This window comes from Solanum tuberosum, unplaced genomic scaffold (assembly GCF_000226075.1).
Source record: "Solanum tuberosum cultivar DM 1-3 516 R44 unplaced genomic scaffold, SolTub_3.0 scf00135, whole genome shotgun sequence".
Classification (NCBI taxonomy): Eukaryota; Viridiplantae; Streptophyta; class Magnoliopsida; order Solanales; family Solanaceae; genus Solanum; species Solanum tuberosum.
Genome location: NW_006239059.1, coordinates 617,985 through 625,059, shown reverse-complemented (window position 1 = coordinate 625,059; position 7,075 = coordinate 617,985).

Sequence of the window (7,075 nt, the reverse complement as noted above, 5' to 3'; positions counted from 1 at the left end):
TAGACAAGTGGGATCAGTCGGTAATTTGTGCGAGACAATATCAGTGCTTAATCCTGGCATGTCATCATAAGACCAAGCAAATACGTCAACATACTGCTTAAGCAATTCTATTAACTTTTGCTTTCTTTCAGCCTCCAAATGTATGATGACTCGTGTCTCCTTCACGATTTCCTCATCTCCTAAGTTGACAACCTCTGTTTCATCATATTGGGTTTCTTCTGACTTTCAACCTGCTCGATCTCGTGTGGCAGATTTTCAGGCATCATGCTTTCATCATACTCTTCGTGATCTTGTTCATCATTTTCACCTTGATCGGTGGATTCGTTACATTTCATAACCGTTGAACGAGGATTTTTATTAATATGAGTGCTGAAAAGTGCAAAAGGTAAGTAAAAATAAATAGATATTTAAAATAACGAGATTTTTTAAAAAGAAAATAAAGACTTTTATTTCAAAGCATTCTAGCTTTTAGAAGAGGCAAGCAACAAAAGATTGGGCATGATTCAAGCCTCAATTTGATCATGCGAATTTTTAAAAGTAAGACTACTTTTCCACACTACCAGGACTCTGGTTGGAACAGGGACGGGCTAGTGGTCCAATTCTGCAAGATTTCTCCAGGTTTGGCATCATGAATGGTCAACTTATTGAGATTTATCCCTTCCTCTTCTCTAGCCATGGCCACGAACAGATTGTCAAATCCTTCTACGATGTCATCAACGCCAGCTTGATCTGGAATCAAAGCTTGTTCTAGTACAAAGATAGTATCGCTTGACCCGTGACAGTCTCTTCTCGAGGCAGGCTCATATCCTAGTCCGTTGGTGCCTCTCTGATGCTTCAGCTGGATCGGCTCAACTATGCCATTGGACTTAGGTCCAAGTACATTCTTAGGCTGATATCCATACTTCAACATTTCTAATGCAACCATTTTCGCTGCACTTGACAACTTGGTATCTTCGGGCTATGCTCCCTCATTGACCCTTATAGCTTGCATGATTTCCAAAGTGTGAAAAGTGGCTCCGTCTAACTCGTCAGTGACTGGGATAGAATTAACAGAATGAATGGGGTGACTGAGTTCTCCGTGGATGGTAACTTCTGTGTGACCCCACTCAAACTTTACACATTGATGAAGAGTGGAAGGAACCGCTCTTGCCATGTGAACCCATGGTCTTCCCAACAACAGGTTGTAGTTGGATGATACATCCATCACTTGAAATAGAATGGGAAATTCAGTCGGCCCCACCTGTAATGTGAGATAGATCTCTCCGATAACACTTCTTTGCGCTCCATCAAAAGCTCTAACTTTCACACGACTTTCCTTTATCTCTCCCATATTAACACTTAAATCCCTCATAGTGGTGAAAGGACAGATGTTGCATCCAGAGCCACCATCAATTAAAACTCGAGTCATAATCTTATCACAACATTTGACTGCAATGTGAAGCGCTTTGTTGTGCCCAGCCCCTTCTGCGGGAAACTCATCATCGTGGAAAGAAATCTTGTTAGCTTCCACTATTCCTCCAATCGTTGCAGCTAAGGTCTCACTTGTAGTCTCTTTTGGAATGATCACTCCGCTTAACACCTCCATTAAAGCATTCCTATAAGCTTCAGAACTCATGAGAAAAGACCAAATGGATATGTGGGTTGGCGTCTTCTTCAACTTTTCTTCAACCAAATAGTCTTTAGACTGCATCTTCTTCCAAAACTCTGCGGCTTCAGCATCGGTAACGTTGTTCTTTGGATTCTGTTCGTTTCCAAGAGCTCTTTGATTTAGGTCCTTTGGGGCATAACACCTCCCCGACCTAGTCATCCCTTAAGCCACGACAGTGTCGATCATCTTGCCCTTGACACTTGCTCGATAGTCCGAAGGGACTGCTTTGGTGTCATACTCAGGCTTCTTAGTAATTAGAGTGGTCACTACAACTCTTGGGAGATATGTTTAGACAGTCAGAGGTTCCCTTAGTTGAACAGTGATAACAGGTTGCGCTGAAGATGTCATGGAATCCGCTTCATCTATATTTGAATAGTCGGGGGTCCCATATTCGTCAACCAGAGTAACCATGTTGACTTCCCGATTCTCATGGTTTGGCAAGGAATTGTTGTTCACATTGGGAGGTGCTGGACTGCATTTGATTACTCCTCTCCTGATCAAAGACTCGATATAGTTCTTCAAACCATAACAATCTTTTGTGTCGTGTCCCTGAACTCCTGAGTGGTAAGCACATCGCTTGTTCCCATCAAAATTACGAGGGATTGGATCATGAAGTTTTCCTTCAACTGGTTGCAGCACTCCCGCTGTCCTCAACCTCTCAAACAATTGAGCATAGGGTTCAGCAATCGATGTGTAAGCGCGGGCATTTCTAGCTTTAGGATTTGGACGTGGTCTCGGTGCATATGCTGGTGTATTTTGGTGGATTGGTGCTTGGACAGGGACATATGGTCTTGGAGGGTTTTGGTATGCTGGTGCTCGGGGTGGATTATAGTGTGGCTAGGTATTATACACTAGGACATATGAAGTATGCGCAGCGATTTGGGGATTATTGGGGTATCGGTGGGATGGTCCTCCTTGTTGGTAAGTGACAGCCGAAACATCCTCCATTTTCTTTTTGATGCCGCCAATGGAACCCGATTGTATAGCCCTACTTGCAGTTTGCAATGCGACCATAGACTGAATCTTCCCTGATTTAACACCCTCCTCTATAAAGTCTCCCATCTTGACCAATTCTGCAAACTTCTAACCCATCATTGACATCATCTTGTCAAAGTAGATACCTTCTTGAGATCGAATAAAGTATTTCGAGAGCTCACTCTCATCTAGTGGTGGTTGCACCCTTGCGGCCTCAGTTCTCCAACGTCATGCATATTTCTGGAAATTCTCAGATGGCTTCTTCTGTATATTGGCCAATGAGAACCTGTCAGCAGTAATTTCAATATTGAATCTGAAACGAGTCATGAAGTCCTCGGCCATTTCCTGCCAGTCACGCCATTTGCGAGGGTCTTGGCGGGTATACCAGGTTAATGCTTTTCCAGACAAACTTCGAATGAACAACTTCATCCTCAACTTCTCATTTCTCCCTACACCAACTAACTTGTCACAGTATTCCCTTAAATATGTGTGAGGGTCACCCTTTCCATCGAACATGTCAAACTTCGGTGGTTTGTACCCTACCGGCATGTCAATGTCTGGATGGATGCACAAGTCATTATAATCCAGACTCTCTGTCCCTCTAGTGACTTGTAAGCTTTTCAATGCTTTCCTCAAACCCTGAAGCTGGGCATTTTATCGATGCATCTTCTTTTCAACCGAGCATCTTTTCTCCATTTCTTCATATTGATCGACCTCGTATGGGACATTAATCACAGCTGGCATAGTGAAGGTAGGAGCCCCAGCGGCATATACGGGTGGAACATGTGGCTCATAGGGAGCGGTGACATGTGCCCCAAGTATTTGTTGCATTGTAGGTATGGTAGGGTCGCGATTAGAAAGGTCAGGAACGACCCTGACTGCGGTTGGAGAAGCTGGTGGAACTCGACCTTGAGAAGGAGCTTGTTGAGTAAGTTCAGGCTGATTTGGTAAGTCGGCAGAAAGCAAGTTAGCTTTTGGGAAGATAGGTGTCTTGAAAGTAGGGAAAGTGGTAGCCGACAGTTTGGCCAAGTCTCGCACTTGGCGTAATTCTTCCTCAGATCTCGAGTTCTTGCTCCATGTGAGCCATTTTCTCTTCATTTTGGATGTCTATCATGTTTCGAGAACTTTCGGGGTTCTCAATAGGTATCATTATGTTTGCAGCAGCGTTGAAGTCATCTTTATCAGTCATCTTTCTTTTTAATCGAAGGTTGTATCGTGAGTCAGCAGTTTGCAAGTCGACACAAATCAACGTACTTTTGGGGATAAATGACGTAAAAGAAAAGAAAACAAAGAAAAGAAAACTATGTTAGTTTGGGAAATATTGAAAGATGTAACAATAGAGTAGATGTAACACATATGTACGCCAATTCGGCGACATTCAAAGCGCGTCCTAATATAGAACCTCGTTTTGCCTGAGGTAGGCCTACGTTGCAATTAGTTTGATAATAAATGAACCATTTAAACCCATTTTAGATTTGGAGCAAACATAACTTCATTGATTAAGGTTTGGCTATTACAACGATGTAGGCGGTCAGAAGCTGAAGAAATGAAAGTACAGGGGTGGCCATAAGGCATACAAGAGGGATATGTCATACGGCCTTTAAAGAGCTTATGAGGGAATTCAAAGAAGGAAGATGATCTACGGCCAAGTTGGAGCATCATCATCATCATTGTCCATATCATAGTAAGGACCCGGGTGATACTTTGGAGACTCTTCAGGGCCATGCTCGGATGATATGTCTATAACCCCTCCATCTCTTGGGTCATAGACGTTAGAACCCATCTCAGAAACCTCCATGTGATCTTCCCACACTTCTTCTTCGGGGTCCTCTTCTGGGTTTTCTTCAGGATCTTCTTCTGGGTCCTCTTCAAGATCCTCTTCTGGGTCTTCTTCTGGGTCTTCTTCCTGGATTAAGTAATCGACGGATCTCGGAACTATCTGATTGTACATGGGTGTAGTGAACCCTATGCGAAGAAGCATCGATTCTCTAATCCAATCAATTTGTTGTCTGTCTACAAACCCCCAATGTCCGTGTGCGCTTGGACGAGCCATATGACTCACGGTATTCCACCAAGCGTAATACTCAGGCGTACACCAACTTTTTTCTCCTATTTCTAAATCGATTATGGATTCCCATTCGACTTGCATATTTCTTATCCGTTCCAGCGAGACTGAAGTGAATGCATCTTCATGTGATCCCATTACTGACCATAGCGGAATGTCTTGGATAAATCCAAACTGCCGCATAACCCGAAGAGGTGTATATGGTTGGATGCCTCTGAGCCCAATTAACTCGATAAAGAAAAAGTATTGAGTCCTTGCAAACGCCAATCCTGTTACCCAAGAGAATTTTCATTGGATGGCGTCTCCCATGAGGTTGTTCAAAAATGTGTGCCATTCTTCCCTTCCCGTTGGCGCACCCACCCAATTTTGGAGACCATCTTCGTGGCTTTCGATCTTGTTAGGAGCACCTATGTAGTAATCCATCTGTGGATCACGTCGGTAGAAATGTTCCCTTGCCCAAATCTATAGCAATATGATGCATCATCCGAAGAAATCATGTCCCCTAATGCAGGCTGTCATTGAACGAAGAACTTCAGCGAAGATCATAGGCACCAAAGTAAATCTTTGTGGATCGTTGAAGATGCTCATAACCATTGGCAATATGTTGATGTCGATAGAATTGGACCTTATCGGGAACACCATAACTCCTAAAAAAACCATAACGAATACCCTTGGCCTCATATGCTCCCTTGCTCCGCGAGTACATTTAAATTCACACTGATATTCATAGTAAGCTTCCGAACGCCCAAACCTCTGGAAGAGATAGTCTAACTCGACGTGTCCGCCGTCCACATATCTCAATGACCGAAATATGTGTAAATCCAAGAGACTTAGAAAGTCACCCATACAGATAGTTGAGGGGATCACCGGCAGCCTCCCTCTAATCGGTAGTTCGGTAAGACTACTGAACTCTTCTAGTGTAGGAGTGATCTCAAAATCCAGGAATTTGAAGGTTACGGTGCTCGGTTCCCAAAACCCCATTAGCTGAGTGACAAAGATTTTATCGCATTGTGTCCCCAGAAGCGACAATAATACTCTTAAGTGCCCTTGAATCTCTGCCCCGTGTTTCCTGCGGATATTTTGCCACCAATTCTGTAGAATGTGGGGCGCTGAAATGACCATTTGGATATCCGGCAAGTCTTGGTTGAGGTTCATCTGAAAAGAGGGCAAATGGTGTAATGAGTTTATTTGCTCCAAATTCGTTACGTGTTTAAGTTTGGATAATTTATATCAATTTCACACAAAGTTTATGTCGTTGAGTTTTAAAGAAGAAACTCATTGACATTTGGGTGGTTTCCTAAATGAAACGACAATACCGTATATTGTCTTGCCTAAGGCTATGCAACATGACCTATCTTTAAGAGTAAAAATTTTCCTATATGATTGAGAGTGAAACTGAGTAATTGCGAGAAGATGCACTATCTTAATTGCACATACTCTGAAACTAAGGAATCCAAAGAGAGTTTCGGCGGAGTGCAGGAACACCCCTCGCGTGTACAGTGTGTGCGTGTATAGCCAAGACTCGATAAAATGTGCAAATGACAATGTAGGGAAAGCAGTAACAAGTAGTGTTTTAAAACAAATAAGGAACACAAGCTTGGATTTTCACTTGCGACCTTTCAGTCAAAGTAATATATCATTAGCAAGCTGAAAAAAATAAACATGTAATCACAAATGTTGCTCCTAAATTGAGTTTTTCTAAGGTTAAAACCTAAGTAAGGTCCCCAACAGAGTCGCCAAGTTGTCGCACCCTATTTCGAACTGGCCGAAACAGTTCACAACATAGTATGGATGACACTCTGATTTTGGAAAAAATAAATGTTTTGTTTTAGAGTCGCCACCTAAATTTTAAGAAAAATATTAGGAAAAACCATTTTTAAAAATATGTAAATGTAAACTCTGTTTTGATTTGCGAAACCAGTGAGATTCTGAGTAAGGGTTTTGGTTACTCGAGGGGAAGGTGTTAAGCACCCCTCAGAGCCTATCCGAAGATAGTCCTTAAACTCAATTTAGGAAAATATGATTAGGAAAACTTGTTTATTTATTTAATTTTAATAATTAAATGATAAGTTTATTAGTTAGTTTGAGAAAAAAGTAAAATACAGGGTACAACATATATATGTGTTATAAATAGATTTAATAGTAGTATTTTATCATATTGTAAAAAAATAGAGTTTCCTCAAAAAAATTAAAATAAATAAATAATAATGATACTAAATGTTAAAATATTAGATAGAATAAAAAATTATGTTTATTATAAAGTATAGTATATACATGTAAGTTGTTTAGAACATATGAACACTTATTATTTATTTACATGTATAGACAAATTGACGATAGATTATATGTAGTAAAGTAATATGTATATTTAAGTGTAGGCATTTATA